The sequence below is a fragment of the Lactuca saligna genome, chromosome 5 (assembly GCF_052625555.1).
Source record: "Lactuca saligna cultivar CGN05327 chromosome 5, ASM5262555v1, whole genome shotgun sequence".
Taxonomy (NCBI): Eukaryota; Viridiplantae; Streptophyta; class Magnoliopsida; order Asterales; family Asteraceae; genus Lactuca; species Lactuca saligna.
This window is the reverse complement of record NC_136421.1, coordinates 68,835,660-68,850,855: the sequence shown is the minus strand read 5'-3', so window position 1 is coordinate 68,850,855 and position 15,196 is coordinate 68,835,660.

Sequence of the window (15,196 nt, the reverse complement as noted above, 5' to 3'; positions counted from 1 at the left end):
ACTCGTCAAACTTCTAAATTGCATAACATTCGCATACGAGCTCCGTTTTCGACGTTCTTTATATCCACGCGTAGGTGAGACTACGCTCTACAACTTTCGTTTAGACTCTGTAGGCTAATTTTGACTTTATTTTTTATTATTTAATTTTAGTAGGCCCGGATAGGAAAACTTCGTTATAAATTCATAACTTCTTCGTCCGACATCCGTTCTCGCCTAACTTTTCATCGTTTCGCTACTAACAACGAGATCTTCGATTCCTTTTTAGATTGTTTCGTCTATAAACCACTCGATCTCAAATCAAGGATTCGGGCTGCATACTCCCAAGTCGAAACTTCAGAAAACCATAACTTCCTCATACGAAGTCAGATTTGGGCGTTCTTTTTATGCACGCTCTCGGTTTAATGAACTCTAGGACTTTAGTTTAGATCACTAAGGCTAAATATCACTCTAATGTAAATTTCACTTTTTACGTCATTCAGCGTTGCCGGTTCTGTCGCGAAACTTCGACAGGTCATAACTTCTTCGTTATAACTCAGATTTCGACATTCTTTATATCTTCAGAATCCTTGTTTCGACCACTACATCTTTATGCAAAGATATCGGGCTTATCTCATACTTTAATTTTGACGCTTATTTTATTCTTAATTCATTAAATCATAATAATTAAGAAAATAAACACATAATTCACATAATACTCAAATATTTCATCATTAATAATCCAAAAAGATTTACAAGGGTTAACCTAGACTATTACATCAATGATAATGCCTAGCCTGGAAACGCGGGCGTTAAAATTCTCTCCCCCTTAGGATGATTTCGTCCCCGGAATCACACATCAACAAACAAATGAGGATAGCGACTCAACATGTCACTCTCCGTTTCCCATGTGAGATTTGACCCATTCGTATGTTTCCAACGGACAAGCACTAATTCGACCATCTTGCGTCGAAGCTTCTTAGTCTTTCGGTCAACAATTGCCTATGGTTCTTCAATTAACCTCTTGTTTTCATCAATTCTCAATTCAGAAATTGGAATTATATCAGGAACTTCTCCCATGAACTTCCTCAAATAACACACATGGAAAGTGTTATGAATTCCATTCAGTTCTTCTGGTAGTTCTAGCTTGTAAGCTTGGTTCCCAATCCTCTGAAGAACTTTAAACGGTCCAATAAACCTTGGACTCAACTTTCCCTTTTTACCAAATCTTATAAGTCCCTTCCACGGCGAGACTTTAAGCAAAACCGAATCTCCAACTTCAAAAGTCATCGGCCTTCTCTTCTTGTCAGCATAACTCTTTTGATGATCCTGAGCTGCTAACATTCTTTCTCTAATTATTTTCAACTTTTCAGCGGTTTGATGGACCATCTCGGGACCCATAAACTGCTTTTCCCCAGCCTCAAGCCAACACGACGGTGTACGAAATTTTTGTCCGTACAAAGCTTGATAAGGTGCCATCTTTAGGATCGAGTGGAAACTATTATTGTAGGAGAATTCTACCAAAGGTAGATGTTTATCCCAGTTACCTAGGAATTCTAGGGTACATGCTCTCATCATATTTTCAAGTGTTTGTATCGTCCTTTCACTCTGACTACCAGTCTGTGGATGGTAGGCTGTACTTAAACACAACTTGGTACCCATTTCCTCTTGTAGACTTTTCCAAAACCTTGAGGTGAAACGGCTGTCACGATCTGACACAATCGTTAACGGGACATCGTGAAGCCTCACAATACATAAGAATTCGCAAGCTTATCCATCTCCTTGGCTGCTATGAAGTGCACACTCTTAGTGAATCGATCCATGATCACCCAAATCATGGCGTGACCACTTTTCGTTCTGGGTAGTTTAGTGACAAAATCCATAGCAATGTCTTCCCATTTACCCATAGGCATAGGGTAAAGGCTCTAAACCCCCATATGATTTCTGATGTTGTGTCTTGACTCTCGCACAAGTCACACACTCAGCCACATACTTTGCAACATCAAGCTTCATTGTTGGCCACCAGTAGTAGGGTTTCAGGTCCCTATACATTTTAGTGCTACCAGGATGAATCGAGTACATGGTTTTGTGAGCTTCTTCCATCAGAAGATCTCTAATTCCTCCGGACTTAGGTACCCAAATCCGATCTTGGAACACCTTCAGTCCATGAGTGTTTATACCGAACACCAATGTTTTTCCCAAACGTTCTTCCTTTCGGTCATTCTTCTTAGAAGCTTCCTCTTGAGCTTTCTTTATACGTTCCACAATTGTCGAGACAACTTCTATTCTCAATGCTCTTGGCCTTTTTCCTTCAAGATTAACTTTCCGACTGAGAGCACCATCAACGACATTTGCTTTACCGGGGTGGTAAAGTATCTCACAGTCGTAGTCCTTAAGTAATTCTAGCCAGCGTCGTTGCCTCATATTCAATTCTTTCTGACTAAAGAGATATTGCAGACTCTTATGATCAGTGAAAAGTTTGCACTTCGTGCCATAGAGGTAATGCCTCCATATTTTTAGAGCGAAAACTACCGCTGCCAACTCCAAATCATGAGTCGGGTAATTCTTTTCATGCTCCTTCAGCTGTCGGGATGCATATGCAATCACCTTATCTCTTTGGGTCAAAACACAACCTAATCCAACCCCAGATGCATCGCTATAAATAGCGAAGTCTTCAACTCCATCGGGTAGAGGTAGAATTGGTGCCTCACATAGCCTCTTCTTTAGCTTCTCGAATGCTTCTTTATGCTTATCACTCCAAGCATAAGTAGCTCCTTTGTGGGTCAAAGCTGTTAATGGACTAGCGATCGAAGAAAAGCATTGGATAACCCTTCGATAATATCCGGATAATCCTAAAAAGCTTCGGATCTCCGTGGGACTTTTTGGCTGTTCCCACTTGTAACAGCCCGGAATTTCAGGTATTGCTTTAAAACTATGTTTGGGGCATTTTTAGGAGGGGACTCGGCGAGTTGGTGCCTGACTCGCCGAGTAGGACCACGGACTTGGTCGCAGATTCGCGACTGGACTCGACGAGTCCATTAGGGACTCGGCGAGTCGACGCTATTCAGCAGAAACCCTAGCCGTTTCGTTTGGAACGTATATAATGCCTCTTAGGCCGTCATTGCATGTTTTTGGCCGGTTGTGAAGGACCTAAGCATCTGTGGACGATTAGAGGAGAAGGGAAGACTATTGGGACCTTGAGGAGGTTGTTAGGCAAGAAGAGGCAAGATTTTGGTCAAAGGAAGATCAAGAGGATTGAGTTCTGGAGGTTGGGACACAGAGATCACGTTTTCAGGTAACACTCGGTCCATTTATGTTGTTTTGATGGTGAGCACGAATCTAGGGTTTATGAAACCCATTTAGTGATTAGATAGATTATAATGTTGTTATCAAGCGTTTAAATCCCAGTAGTAGCATGCTTAGAGGTCCAGGAAGTCCCATGTCTATATATTTCGGAACCATGCGGATTACAGGAGGCAGTTGATCGACTGCATGGCATGGACTCGCCGAGTCCAATGATCAGACTCGGCGAGTAGCTTGAAGACCCGCTGGGACTCGCCGAGTTGTTCTTCAGACTCGGCGAGTAGTTTGAAGGTTCACTGGGACTCACCGAGTTGTTCTTCAGACTCGGCGAGTAGCTTAAAGATTCACTGGGACTCACCGAGTTGTTCTTCAGACTCGGCGAGTGGAGTCGGGGTGGCCCCGCGATTCTTCCACGAGGACCTCGTCGAGTCAAGAGGGATACTCGACAAGTAGAAAGGGAACAACAGGGAAATTTGGGGAGGACGTCTAGACTCGCTGAGTCGCCTTTGCACTCGACGAGTCCGGTCAAGTTGACCGTTGACCAGAGTTGACCTGCATGTAATTTCATAGGGTCAGTTGTCTTGTTTGATAAGATTATTAATAAGGGTATATGGTATTATAGGGAGACTGCAGATCGGCGGACCGAGTGCGAGTGGTTTCAAGAGTTTATAGTTTACATACTACGACGTGAGTCTTCTCACTATACTGTACCCGGAAGGGTCTGACTGTGTGGCCGGAAGGTCGGATATGTTATGTGTTTTATATATGCTATAATTGAAAGGAATAGTTGCTATGCATGCTATGTATGTTTCTATGGGCCGGAAGGCAATGTATTATGTGACAGGAAGGTCAGGTATGATATATGATGTATGTGATATATGTGCTAGAGTAAATGTATTATGTGTTATATATGTTTATGGGCCGGAAGGCAATCATGTTATGGGCCGGAAGGCAATTATCTTATGGGCCGGAAGGCAATTATCTTATGGGCCGGAAGGCAATTATCTTATGGGCCGGAAGGCAATTATATTATGGGCCGGAAGGCGATTATCATATGGGCCGGAAGGCATTGTACTGTGGACCGGAAGGTCCGGGCCTGGAAAGGCGTATATGTGTAAGAGGTATACTGGGGAACTCACTAAGCATTTATGCTTACAAGTTGTTATGTATGTGTTTCAGGTACTAGCGAGGACCGTGGGAAGGCGCCGGCATGATGCATACACACTGCTGATATTTAAGATCTTGGGGAATTTACATATGTATTTGTTTTGAAACATGAAATAAGTATTATTGATTGAACGAACACACTTTATTTAAAATGAAAAATTTATTTGAAAATTTGCGTGGTTACAATAGGTATCTTATGGGCCGGAAGGCAATTATCTTATGGGCCGGAAGGCAATTATATTATGGGCCGGAAGGCGATTATCATATGGGCCGGAAGGCATTGTACTGTGGACCGGAAGGTCCGGGCCTGGAAAGGCGTATATGTGTAAGAGGTATACTGGGGAACTCACTAAGCATTTATGCTTACAAGTTGTTATGTATGTGTTTCAGGTACTAGCGAGGACCGTGGGAAGGCGCCGGCATGATGCATACACACTGCTGATATTTGAGATCTTGGGGAATTTACATATGTATTTGTTTTGAAACATGAAATAAGTATTATTGATTGAACGAACACACTTTATTTAAAATGAAAAATTTATTTGAAAATTTGCGTTGTTACAATAGGTATCTTATGGGCCGGAAGGCAATTATCTTATGGGCCGGAAGGCAATTATATTATGGGCCGGAAGGCGATTATCATATGGGCCGGAAGGCATTGTACTGTGGACCGGAAGGTCCGGGCCTGGAAAGGCGTATATGTGTAAGAGGTATACTGGGGAACTCACTAAGCATTTATGCTTACAAGTTGTTATGTATGTGTTTCAGGTACTAGCGAGGACCGTGGGAAGGCGCCGGCATGATGCATACACACTGCTGATATTTGAGATCTTGGGGAATTTACATATGTATTTGTTTTGAAACATGAAATAAGTATTATTGATTGAACGAACACACTTTATTTAAAATGAAAAATTTATTTGAAAATTTGCGTTGTTACAATTGGTATCAGAGCCTTGGTTTGAGGGATTCGGGTGTACCTTCGGGTGTAACTGAACTCAAACCGAGGATTTGAGGAAAAATCTTTTAAAAATAATAAATACATAAACTTTTATAAATGGTAAGGTGGTAAATAAGAAAGACGCAGTGTGTACGATCAGCCAGCGCCCGAACGGTAAAGATCCCCAGAATACCTTACAATGTTATGTTATGCACTGAATTATGAATTGTTATGCATGCTAGAAGACTAGGTATACATGATAGGACTAGAATGGCCTGTTTTGTGATGCCTTAGTCTAGGGAAGTTGCTTGTATGAGATACTCGGTAGCGTGCAGGTAGATAGTGCATACGAGAAATAGAGTACTCACTATTCGGGGTTTGGGGAGGAAGATTTGGGACGAATACTGACACGGTGTGGTCGGTAGTATTAGGCCCGTACTACCGAAGACACCGGGTCGGTGGAAGACCCAAGTAAGAATCCCTGAATATCGGAGACTGAGTAGGGTTGCGTTATCGAGTACAAATGTACTTGATGGAGTCTCTGATAATTTTATGTTGTATTTCAGAGACATCATGGTTACGACACGCCACGGAGCGAGTTCGAGCAGTATGAGTGACGAGGAGATTCGTCAGATGATTCAGGAGGAGGTAGCTGCGGCGGTTCGGGCTGAGATCCCGGAGATGTTTGGGTCCATTAAGACCACCCTGATGGAGGAGTTTGAGGAGCGGTACGCCGCACTGACTGAAGCTGCAGTCGCTGCCGCTACCGCAGCTGTGGCCGCTGCTAGGCCGCAAGGGGGTGATTCGTTGCTATTCCGGGAATTCAGCAACACGAAACCCCCTGAGTTCGATGGGACGCAGGATCCGATTGCGGCGATGAGGTGGATCGCCGACATTGAGGGGTGCTTCTATACTTGCTCATGCCCGGAGCACTTGAGGGTACGGTTCGCCTTGAACCAGCTCCGTCTGGGGGCGAAGGATTGGTGGAAGTTCGTGACGGCGAACTTCACTCAGGCGGAGATTTCAGCGGTGACATGGGAGAGGTTTACTGAGATGTTCAGGGACGAGTACGTTCCCCCAGTGGAGAGGGAACGATTGATCCAGGAGTTCTTGACCCTTAAGCAGGGTACTGATTCCGTTGCGGTGGTTACACGGAAGTTTCATGAGAGGGCGATGTTCTGCCCCGAGTTGGTGTCTACAGAGCAGTCACGGATGAGCCGGTACTTGGGCGTGTTGAGGAGGGATATCCGGGAGTTTGTGTCAAACTCCACCTATCGTACTTTCACTGAGCTTCAGGCGAATGCCAGGAAGCGCGAGATCGAGTTGGAGACCCAGGCCAGGGAGGAGGCTGAATCTCGGCAGGTGGACCGGCGACCGGCTCAGTCTCAGCCGGCAGCCAAGCGGTTCAAGTCCGCTGATTCGAGGACGGGAGGTTCGAAGGGCCGCACTTGCAGAAAGTGCAGCAAGAGTCATGAGGGGGCGTGTCGAGCGGGTGGTTGCTACAAGTGTGGCAAGGAAGGACACATTGCCAGGGATTGCCCTAAGGGGTTTATGGTTTGCTTTCATTGCAACCAGACAGGCCATCGGAAGGTCGAGTCCCCGCAGCTTCGTCAGGGATCTACACCTACTACCAGGACTACCGAGACACGACCGGCGAAGGTCGAGGCTCCGAAGGCTCGCGGGAGAGCTTTTCAGCTGACTGCGGAGGAGGTCTGCGCTGCGCCCGATGTTGTAGCAGGTATGCTATCATTCACGTATTTACTTTAAAGTCGAAATGTTATGCTTATGTTGATGTATGTGTAGGTACTTTTCTTGTGAACTCTATGCCTGCTCTAGTGTTATTTGATTCGGGTGCGAGTAGATCCTTTGTATCGTTAGCTTTTAGTCAGCATATCGGCATTAGTCGTGAGCCGTTAAGTCGGCCTCTGAGCGTTTCTATTGCGACCGAGAGGGTGGTTTGTGCCTTGGAGGTTCTTCGGGGATGCGTGCTAGAGATTTTCGGGGTTGCGTTTCCGATTGACCTAATTCCTATTGCGATGGGGGATGTCTGTGTCATCGTGGGCATGGACTGGTTGAGTCGATTTAGCGCCGTCATCGACTACGAGCATCAGCTGGTGACTATACGAGACCCCAGTGGGGGAGTTCTTACGGTACACGGCGAGGGTACCCATTCGGGATCAGCTTTTTGTTCGGCCGCTAGGGCGAGGCAATGCCTACAGCAGGGATGTAGAGGTTTTGTGGCGTATGTGATGGATACGCGGGAGACTACCGAGAGAACGAGGACTGTGGAGGAGGTTCCAGTGGTGCGCGAGTTTCCAGATGTTTTTCCCGAGGATTTGCCGGGAGTACCTCCTGCGAGGCAAGTAGAGTTTGGTATCGATCTGGTTCCGGGGGCTGCGCCTATTGCGAAGGTGCCTTATCGTCTTGCACCTCCAGAGATGCAAGAGTTGTCCTCGCAACTCCAGGAGTTGCTGGGGAAGGGATTTATTCGGCCGAGCAGCTCGCCATGGGGAGCACCGATTCTATTCGTCAAGAAGAAGGACGGTTCACACCGGATGTGTATTGATTACCGGGAGCTGAACAAGGTGACGATCAAGAACCGCTATCCGTTACCGAGGATCGATGATCTATTTGATCAGTTGCAAGGGGCATCTTGGTTTTCCAAGATCGATCTGAGATCAGGGTACCATCAGGTAAGAGTGCGGGATGAGGACGTCCAGAAGACAGCATTCAGGACGCGGTATGGGCACTACGAGTTCGTGGTGATGCCTTTCGGGCTCACCAATGCCCCGACAGTGTTCATGGACCTCATGAACAGGGTATGCAGGCCGATGCTGGATCGGTCTGTGATCGTATTTATCGATGACATCCTAGTGTATTCGCGAACTAGAGAGCAGCATGAGGGACATTTGAGGGAGGTCCTTGAGGTACTGAGGTCGGAGAAGCTATATGCAAAATTCTCCAAATGTGACTTCTGGTTGCGGGAGGTCCAATTCCTTGGACATGTTGTTAATCAGGCAGGGATATTGGTCGATCTGGCCAAGGTGGAAGCAGTGATGAGTTGGGAGGCACCGAAATCACCTTCCGAGATCAGGAGTTTCCTTGGGTTGGCGGGGTACTATCGGAGGTTTATTAGGGATTTCTCCAAGATCGCGGTACCGCTCACCAGATTGACCTGGAAGGGTGTTACATTCTCATGGGGACTCGAGCAGTAGACTTCCTTCGAGACACTTCGTCAGAGACTGTGCGAAGCCCCGGTATTAGCTCTTCCGGAGGGGATGGAGGATTTTGTCGTATATTGCGACGCATCGATTTCGGGACTGGGTGCAGTGTTGATGCAGAGAGGCCATGTGATAGCTTATGCATCGAGACAACTAAAGCCTCACGAGGCGAGATATCCCACACATGATTTAGAATTGGGGGCAGTGGTGTTCGCTCTCAAGATATGGCGTCACTACCTGTACGGGGTTCGTTGTACTATATACACGGACCATAAGAGTTTGAAGTATTTGATGGATCAACCCAACCTAAATATGCGTCAGAGGAGATGGTTGGACGTGGTTAAGGATTATGACTATGAGATCCTATACCACCCAGGCAAGGCTAATGTGGTAGCCGATGCATTGAGTCGTAGAGCGGAGAGCACTCCATTGCGAGACGTATGTTTGAGACTGACAGTGATGACCCCGATATTGAATGCTATTCGTGGGGCGCAGGCCGAGGCTGTGAGATCCGAGATGCAGAAGAAAGAGAGAGTCGTTGGGTTAATTTCAGAGTTCGTTAAGGATGGACGAGGACTTTTGACGTTTCAGGGTCGGATTTGGGTACCATTCGTGGGCGGTACGCGTACTATTTTGATGGAGGAGGCTCATAGATCGAAATTCTCGATCCATCCCGGTGCTACGAAGATGTATTTGGATTTGAGGAAGGAATATTGGTGGCCTTGGATGAAGAGGGACGTCGCATGGTTCGTTGAGAGGTGTTTGACTTGCTGTAGGGTTAAAGCCGAGCACCAGAGACCGCATGGTAAGTTGCAGCCCTTGGAGATTCCGGAGTGGAAGTGGGAGCAGATTACTATGGATTTCATCACCAAATTGCCAAGAACTGCTAGGGGAGTAGATGCAATTTGGGTGATTGTGGATAGATTGATGAAGAGTGCACACTTCCTTGCCATTAGCGAGAGTTCATCGGCGGAGAAATTGGCGGAGTTATACGTGAGAGAGGTAGTATCTCGGCATGGAGTGCCGATCTCGATTGTTTCAGACCGTGATGTACGTTTCACTTCCAGGTTCTGGAAGAAATTTCATGAGGAACTGGGTATTAAGCTGCATTTTAGTACCGCATACCATCCCCAGACCGACGGGCAGAGCGAGCGGACGATTCAGACATTGGAGGACATGCTTCGAGCGTGTGTTTTAGACTTCGGGGGTAGCTGGGATGCGTATTTACCCTTGGCAGAGTTTTCCTACAACAACAGCCATCATTCGAGCATTGGTATGCCACCTTTTGAGTTGTTGTATGGTAGGAGGTGTCGGACCCCCATTTGCTGGGGAGAGGTGGGTCAGAGAGTGATGGGCAGTACAGAGATCATACTCTAGACGACAGAGCAGATTCAGCAGGTTAGGCAGAGATTATTGACCGCCCAAAGCCGACAGAAGAGTTATGCGGACAGACGCCGGTCCGAGCTAGAATTCCAGGTTGGCGACTTCGTTCTCCTGAAGGTTTCTCCTTGGAAGGGAGTGATCCGGTTCAGAAAGAGGGGCAAGTTGGGGCCCCGGTTCATAGGTCCGTTCCGTGTAATTGCAAGGGTAGGTCGGGTAGCTTATCGGTTGGAGTTGCCAGTAGAGTTGGGTCAGATTCACAATACCTTTCACATATCACAGTTGAGGAAGTGTATAGCCGATGAATCGGCGGTGGTTCCGTTAGAGGATATTCAAGTGGATGCGAGCCTGAATTACGCTGAGAGACCAGTAGCTATCAGGGATCGGAAGATCAAGGTTCTGCGGAACAAGGAGGTACCTTTGGTGTTGGTTCAGTGGCAACACCGAAAGGGGTCGGAGATGACTTTGGAGCCGGAGCGTGAGATGCGAGAGCAACATCCGGAGTTATTCGCGGAGTGAGACTTCGAGGGCGAAGTCTAGTTCTAGTGGGGGAGAGTTGTAACAGCCCGGAATTTCAGGTATTGCTTTAAAACTATGTTTGGGGCATTTTTAGGAGGGGACTCGGCGAGTTGGTGCCTGACTCGCCGAGTAGGACCACGGACTTGGTCGCAGATTCGCGACTGGACTCGACGAGTCCATTAGGGACTCGGCGAGTCGACGCTATTCAGCAGAAACCCTAGCCGTTTCGTTTGGAACGTATATAATGCCTCTTAGGCCGTCATTGCATGTTTTTGGCCGGTTGTGAAGGACCTAAGCATCTGTGGACGATTAGAGGAGAATGGAAGACTATTGGGACCTTGAGGAGGTTGTTAGGCAAGAAGAGGCAAGATTTTGGTCAAAGGAAGATCAAGAGGATTGAGTTCTGGAGGTTGGGGACACAGAGATCACGTTTTCAGGTAACACTCGGTCCATTTATGTTGTTTTGATGGTGAGCACGAATCTAGGGTTTATGAAACCCATTTAGTGATTAGATAGATTATAATGTTGTTATCAAGCGTTTAAATCCCAGTAGTAGCATGCTTAGAGGTCCAGGAAGTCCCATGTCTATATATTTCGGAACCATGCGGATTACAGGAGGCAGTTGATCGACTGCATGGCATGGACTCGCCGAGTCCAATGATCAGACTCGGCGAGTAGCTTGAAGACCCGCTGGGACTCACCGAGTTGTTCTTCAGACTCGGCGAGTAGTTTGAAGGTTCACTGGGACTCGCCGAGTTGTTCTTCAGACTCGGCGAGTAGCTTAAAGATTCACTGGGACTCACCGAGTTGTTCTTCAGACTCGGCGAGTGGAGTCGGGGTGGCCCCGCGATTCTTCCACGAGGACCTCGTCGAGTCAAGAGGGATACTCGACGAGTAGAAAGGGAACAACAGGGAAATTTGGGGAGCACGTCTAGACTCACCGAGTCGCCTTTGCACTCGACGAGTCCGGTCAAGTTGACCGTTGACCAGAGTTGACCTGCATGTAATTTCATAGGGTCAGTTGTCTTGTTTGATAAGATTATTAATAAGGGTATATGGTATTATAGGGAGACTGCAGATCGGCGGACCGAGTGCGAGTGGTTTCAAGAGTTTATAGTTTACATACTACGACGTGAGTCTTCTCACTATACTGTACCCGGAAGGGTCTGACTGTGTGGCCGGAAGGTCGGATATGTTATGTGTTTTATATATGCTATAATTGAAAGGAATAGTTGCTATGCATGCTATGTATGTTTCTATGGGCCGGAAGGCAATGTATTATGTGACAGGAAGGTCAGGTATGATATATGATGTATGTGATATATGTGCTAGAGTACATGTATTATGTGTTATATATGTTTATGGGCCGGAAGGCAATCATGTTATGGGCCGGAAGGCAATTATCTTATGGGCCGGAAGGCAATTATCTTATGGGCCGGAAGGCAATTATATTATGGGCCGGAAGGCGATTATCATATAGGCCGGAAGGCATTGTACTGTGGACCGGAAGGTCCGGGCCTGGAAAGGCGTATATGTGTAAGAGGTATACTGGGGAACTCACTAAGCATTTATGCTTACAAGTTGTTATGTATGTGTTTCAGGTACTAGCGAGGACCGTAGGAAGGCGCCGGCATGATGCATACACACTGCTGATATTTGAGATCTTGGGGAATTTACATATGTATTTGTTTTGAAACATGAAATAAGTATTATTGATTGAACGAACACACTTTATTTAAAATGAAAAATTTATTTGAAAATTTGCGTTGTTACAATAGGTATCTTATGGGCCGGAAGGCAATTATCTTATGGGCCGGAAGGCAATTATATTATGGGCCGGAAGGCGATTATCATATGGGCCGGAAGGCATTGTACTGTGGACCGGAAGGTCCGGGCCTGGAAAGGCGTATATGTGTAAGAGGTATACTGGGGAACTCACTAAGCATTTATGCTTACAAGTTGTTATGTATGTGTTTCAGGTACTAGCGAGGACCGTGGGAAGGCGCCGGCATGATGCATACACACTGCTGATATTTGAGATCTTGGGGAATTTACATATGTATTTGTTTTGAAACATGAAATAAGTATTATTGATTGAACGAACACACTTTATTTAAAATGAAAAATTTATTTGAAAATTTGCGTTGTTACAATTGGTATCAGAGCCTTGGTTTGAGGGATTCGGGTGTACCTTCGGGTGTAACTAAACTCAAACCGAGGATTTGAGGAAAAATCTTTTAAAAATAATAAATACATAAACTTTTATAAATGGTAAGGTGGTAAATAAGAAAGACGCAGTGTGTACGATCAGCCAGCGCCCGAACGGTAAAGATCCCCAGAATACCTTACAATGTTATGTTATGCACTGAATTATGAATTGTTATGCATGCTAGAAGACTAGGTATACATGATAGGACTAGAATGGCCTGTTTTGTGATGCCTTAGTCTAGGGAAGATCCCCAGATTTTGAGCCGAGCAGAACTTGCGCTTGAACTGCACCAAGAATTCTGCCCATGTCAATTGTAGTGGATCATTAGGTAAACTATGTCCAACTCGTTGAATCATCTCTTAGACTCAATGAGTTCACTCCTAAGAGAAAGAGTTGGGGAACTGCAACCCGACTCACTGAGTCGCATGAGCAACTCGTGAATTCCCCTAAGATCATAATCCATGTAGTCGATTCTAGTTGGGTTCATTGCCTCCAAAACATAGATATGTAGCCCTAAGGTCCTTATGTCATGTAAAGCTTCCATAAGGTTGGCACATTTATGCCATGGAGCCCTTTAAGGACCTAGATCTGTAGTAGATACACCAACTCATGCTTGCACTCATGAATGGTTCCAACATGCACTTCAAAATGCCCTAACTACCCCATAAGAAGATCTAGAAAACAAATGGACAAGGTATAGACTTGATTACTAGAAAGTGAAGAAAATGTGATGTTGCTTCTAGATCTACAACCTTCTCTTGAAGTCCTCTAGCTTCTTCTCCTCACAAACTTCAAATCACACCAATTCACTCAAAAATGGCTCACACACCCACACAAAGCTCAAGCTCCCTGATTAGGGTTTTCTGGACAATGGGAGACGATGAGGGAGGCCACAAAGGGGTGTTATGTTCTTTAAATAGGGTGCCAAATGTAACATCCCAAATTTCAAGGCCAAAAATTTCATTTTGATATAACAATTTAGAAAACATTTATAAGAAAACATCATCATGTCACGTTATATCATAAAACCATAATCATATGTCTCAAAAGCATCTCATGAAATAGTAATAATGTCAGAGTACAATCCCAAGAATCTTGAAATGCGGAAATCCAGCGTGTGTATGATGCGCTACTACCGTGCTAGGTCCTTCCCTTTCGTAGAAGAGGTACCTGAAAACAAAACTGAAAACTATAAGCATAAAGCTTTGTGAGTTCCCCCATCATACCACATAACATATAACTAACATACTACCGGGAAATTTTGGGGTGCCCGACCTACCCTATCTGGCAATTCTGGGGTGTCGAACTACCCTGTCTGGCATTTATGGGGTGTCGAACTACCCTGTCTAGCAATTCTGGGGCGCTGAACTACCCTCTGATTTATCTCATCCGACTACGGGGACTATTTCACCCCTACTATTACCACATAATAACATATCATAAACATAATGTCAAGCATATCTTGGGTACCCGACCTACCCTTCGGTCCATACAACCGTAACACGGGGACTATTCCCCTTGCTACCTACTATCACATAACATCATATCTGGATAGCACATAATCATAAAAGATAACAACATACCAGATAATTATCATGAAGACAATTATCTCTACCATAACTCTTACTAGTGGACCGAACTTGGTGCCTTAGACTCACTTCTACTCGAAGGTAACTCACCTGAATGTCGCATAGTATTTGAACTATCCTCGGTGCTGGGATCAAATCCTCTCAAACTCCTCAAACTCCTACACATAAAACCTTCCTTAATTGCCATTTCATACTCATAACGCTTTCAAGGGTCAACTCAGGTCATAGTCAAAGTCAAGTTCAACACCCTCGTCAAAGTCAATTTTTTGTCAAAGTCAACATCTGGTTGACTCAAGTCGTAGAGTTGGTCCACCAAATCGTTGAGTTCTATAATCCACAAAATACTGGAACTTCGATCCTACTCGTAAGGTCTTTCAAGAACTCATCAAGTTCTCCTTCATACAGAATCGAGACCTTTTACTCATGACTCGTCGAGTCCTGCTTCATGCAAGTTGTAACGTTAGTCCTTGACTCGCCGAGTCTTGCCTTGACTCGTCGAGTTCTTCTTCATATAAGTTGGGACATTGCCTTGAACTCACTGAGTTCATCCTTGAACTCACAAGTTCTTTGATCTTCAAGTCCATATTCACGTTGATATTGTTGAGTCCTCTTCTAGACTTAACCAGATTGCTCAGAAACAAAAAAGGTTAGGGAACCATGACCCGACTCACCGAGTCATATGAATGACTCGTCAAGTCCCCCAAAGTCCAAGTCTACCCAGTTGATTACAGTCGGGATTAATGCATCCAGAACACAGTTCTGACCTCGTAGGATCGATATAGCACGTAAAGTTACAAACTTACGTGCATGTATGGGTTAACTAGCTCATAAAGACCCAAAAATGAAGTCTACAAGGTGCATGGGACTCCCATGGACATAAAGTTGGCACCTT